The sequence below is a fragment of the Notamacropus eugenii genome, chromosome 4 (assembly GCF_028372415.1).
Source record: "Notamacropus eugenii isolate mMacEug1 chromosome 4, mMacEug1.pri_v2, whole genome shotgun sequence".
NCBI classification, from domain to species: Eukaryota; Metazoa; Chordata; class Mammalia; order Diprotodontia; family Macropodidae; genus Notamacropus; species Notamacropus eugenii.
This window is the reverse complement of record NC_092875.1, coordinates 82,822,622-82,826,345: the sequence shown is the minus strand read 5'-3', so window position 1 is coordinate 82,826,345 and position 3,724 is coordinate 82,822,622.

Genomic DNA, 3,724 nt, shown 5'->3' with positions numbered 1-3,724 from the left:
CTCCCCTAGCCCTTCTAACTTCCCCCCTACTCTTATCCCCATCCCTACCCCACCGCACCCCGCCACATACTGAAAGTTGTATTTGAGTCTAGCTGAGACCTAGGCTCCAGCTCTAGGGGAGCTCATGGTGGGGTCAATAACTCACCCATCTGATGACCACCAAGGGTGTCCCACGTTGATGTCTGACGCACCTCAGATACACTGAGAGGGCAGAGGTGACTGTCACAACCACTCCCAACTGGAATGACTAAGGTCTTCCTGGACAAAAGGAAGGCTGTCCCAAACCAGGTCAGGAAACGTCCAGAAACCAAATCAGTCCTGCTGCTTGAGTACTAAACTCCTGGTCCTCACAGGAGGGGAGTGGGCCTCTCTAAGGCCACAAAAGCCCTCTCCCTGCTGAGAGGTGACTGGCCATGCCTTGTTCTTCCCCTGTAAATGGTGTGGTTATCCTCCTCCTCCTCCTCTTCCTACTCCTCCTGTCTTCCTGTTTTTCATCCTTGCCATCTTTCTCTCCCTCATCTTTCTCTCCTCACCATATTCCTCTTCCCCCTTTTTTCCTTCACTTTTGCATCCTGTCCTCCTCTCTTTTCAGTTCCTGCTTTCTCCTTTTGTTTCTTGTTCTTTTGCCTTCCTTTCCTTATCTTTTTCTTCTTTCTTCACCTTTCTGTGCCTCTTTTTTTCTTTTCTGCCTCTTCTTTTTTTCTTTTCTGCCTCTTCCTTTTTTTCTTTTTTGCTTTCTCTTCCCCATCATTCTTTAGTTATAGCATGGAGCCTAGCACAGGTAAACAAGAACTAAGTAAGTGTTTTATCTGTATGTCTACTGAGATATCCCCATTCCACATCAATGACACTCAAGTCCCCACCAACCCTGGCTTCATCCATCATACCCACATATAAGAGTAGCACATAGATAAAAAATACTTATCTGAATACTCTTATTCAAGTGCATTTGAATGGATGATAATGGCTATGAGCAAAGTTAGAACCAAGTGACATATACCTCCTATCCCCAGTATAAGTGACTAGCCTCTAGCCAACAGTCTCTGGTCATTTGTGACCCTATTCACAAAATGTCAAAATAGAATTTGAGGGAGGAGACAGAGTAATCCAGACTGGAACACTCAGGACTCTATAATAAGAAGCTCACATGCACAGGACATTGGCCAGCAGGACTCCTGTTCAGATACTCTGATGCTAATGAGAATACAATTGATCCTTTGTTCTCTACCTTCCTACAAGTCTTTGAACTCTAGAGATAGAACTCAGGTTAAGCAAGGGAGTACCTCAGTGATTAAAGCCTGATGAAATTCACACAACATGGCCCTATTCTTCCTTCACCTGCCTTGTCCACAACTGGCTGTATCTGAAATCAATTGTTATTTAGTAGGGATGGCCTCTGGATACTAGTCTCTGTTGACAGCAGCAAAGGAATGGAGAGCAGGGTGACTCAATGTTCAGTCACCATTTTCCTATCAAAGACTCGTTAAAAATTCGTGTAATCTCCAAAGGAAACTAGGACCTCTCAAACCAGCCATTTAGTCTGAATTTCATCCTTTCTAAAGGAACCAATGCAGACTTGCTTTAAAGAGGTGGCTTCCCTAGTACACTCATGTTTGCTCACAATGATATTAATTTCACATTCTTCACAAACTGGAAACAAGGACAAAGTATTTCTGAATGATGCTAATCCAACAAACAAATAAGAGAAGAGGATTTAATTTATGAAAATTCACTTTACCAAAAATAAGTTACCATTGATATAGGACTTGAAAGTTTGCAAAACACACTGTATCTAATTTGATGTTCATCAGAGCCCTGTGAGGTAGGTGCAGTTATTGTCCCTGTTTTAAACACCAAGAAACTGAAGTTAAGTGATTTGTCTAGGGTAACTCATTTAGTCAATGTCTGAGGCAGCATTTGAACTCAGATCTTTCTGACTCTAGGCTCAGCACCCTTACCCTTTGGGCAACCTTGCTACCATGCCTTCATTTCCAGAAAAGCAGCTCTGGATTTTGACAATATCCTCACATGTTATTTATCCTCTTTCCTCCATTTTTCTGACCCTTCTCCCTGCTCTAACCTAGCCTTATCATATCAAAATTTACCAGGTCTCTGTTCCATTCACATCGTTCCTTATTCCCCTAAGGGACAACCAGAAACCAGAGAAACTCAACTAAGCTCCAAGTGTTAATGTATTCACCCTTTCCCCAGACAAGCTTGCATATTAACAGGGTCTTCCAGAAACAAAATCCACTTACCTTCAGGAATAAATTGTAGAGAGTTTTCATCTCCACACAAAGAAAGGAATGTCCAATAATGAAGGCTGTCCAAAATGCAATGGGATTGGTCAGTTCATTCTGGGTGCTCTTCACCATCCTGATGATCTTCAAAGATTTGAGATAAGCATTGATTGGGGGTATTGAGTTGTCTTTATTTTTTTTTTTTCATCAGTACCCAGTCTCTTTTTTGGGATGCATATAGTGCCACTTTTCGTACAGATTACGGTCAGATAACCAAAATAGACATACACTGAAAAACAGGAGGACTCTTGCCCACAGTTCCCAGGTGTGGGGGAAGCCAGGTGTGGCTTAGCTCTCACTGTCACTGTCTCCAAGAGTGTGCTTGTCGAAAAGACATTTCTTCTTGCCAGAATTTGGTGTGCCCATTTTGCACACGTTGGTTACTGTGATCACCCACTTGTTTGATGGGCTTTACCTGTTCATCCAGGTAGTGAGTTTCGATGAAATCACATAAAAGGGGTCATTCTTGTCGGTTTACAGCTTGTTCAATTCCAGTAACGACTGATTGACATTTTTTTCCCAAGTCAGAACACACTCCATTGCATTCAACCCATTCTCCCAGTCTTCTAGGGCCGGTTTCTTGATTTCTTGCAGGAAGATGTGGCTGCAGGGTTGCTTCTGGAGTTTCATCAGCTTCTCAGCATGCTCCCTCTCCTCGTGGGACTGGTGGAGAAAGTACTTGGCAAAGTTCTTCAACGCTACATTATCTTGGTCAAAGTAGTAAGACATGGACATGTAGACATAGGAAGCATAGAGCTACAGGTTGCTGTAGCGGTTGATGGCGGCCTCTGAGTCCTGGCGGTAGTACTGCTGCACCTGAGAGGGGTTCGATGTGGTCATGTCAGTGGTGGAGAGTGTGCAGAGGTTGGGGCTGAGGCTGTGGAGGTGCTGGGGGCAGCAGAGGTGGGGCTGGGGTAGGTAGTGACTTAAGCTGCGTCTGCTGAGTGAACTGGGGGACAGAGGAAGTGTTAGTTAGTGGAGGTGAAGGTGGACAGGTGGCTAAGGGCCACTCTGGCCAGGAATCTGAGCAGCGGGTTCCATACAAGCCCTGTTGAAGAAGTACACCTCAGCGACTCTCCTTCCTTTTGCTTCTGGCCCATTGGGAATATGGTTGAAGAGTCTCTTTGCTGATGAGTTATATGAACTATTTCGGAGGAACTTTGGGTTTACCTTCCAATAATGATTCTGTGACTCTGGAAAAAGACAAGCTTGAAATCGTTTAGCTGGCCAACAGGAGCATGGATTTTGAATTTAGGGATCTTGCAGCATGTCTTGAACGTCACAGGATATTGGAAGCCATGCATTTAGGCTTAAGCCAATCCTTGGTGTAAAGCTTTAGAAATGGCTAATATTGTTTCTGTGATTAAATGCCTGTTCTAGATAAAACTTAGTACTTAGGAAAACAGATAAAAATTCAGTTGTTA